At 48.3% G+C, this 240-nt stretch overlaps 1 protein-coding gene across 1 annotated transcript in view; it reads left to right on the plus strand.

Annotated features, from left to right (window-relative positions):
* ABCB7 (ATP-binding cassette, sub-family B (MDR/TAP), member 7) overlaps positions 1–240 on the plus strand; it is a 43,183-nt gene that overhangs the window by 1,365 nt on the left and 41,578 nt on the right. The gene's annotated exons all lie outside the window — the stretch shown is intronic.

Consider the following 240-nt stretch of genomic DNA (forward strand, 5'->3'; position numbering starts at 1 on the left):
TCGCTTTGCAGCGTGCGTGGCGGGCTGATAAAGTCCCGGGCAAGTTTGGGCCCAGACAACTTCAGGCTGAGCCTCTCCCTCCTTTGTGGTCGTGTTTAGGTGACCGTTCTGTCTGTTTACGGTGCATAGAGCATTCGATCATCTTTCTGTGGACAAGCGTTAAAAAAACAATGCCTTTGAACGGATGCTAAACATTTGTGTAGAGCATGACTTATGCTGACAGCTAATTTTGCCGTTATG

This window comes from Pygoscelis adeliae, unplaced genomic scaffold (genome assembly GCF_000699105.1).
Source record: "Pygoscelis adeliae isolate BGI_AS28 unplaced genomic scaffold, ASM69910v1 Scaffold587, whole genome shotgun sequence".
NCBI lineage: Eukaryota > Metazoa > Chordata > Aves > Sphenisciformes > Spheniscidae > Pygoscelis > Pygoscelis adeliae.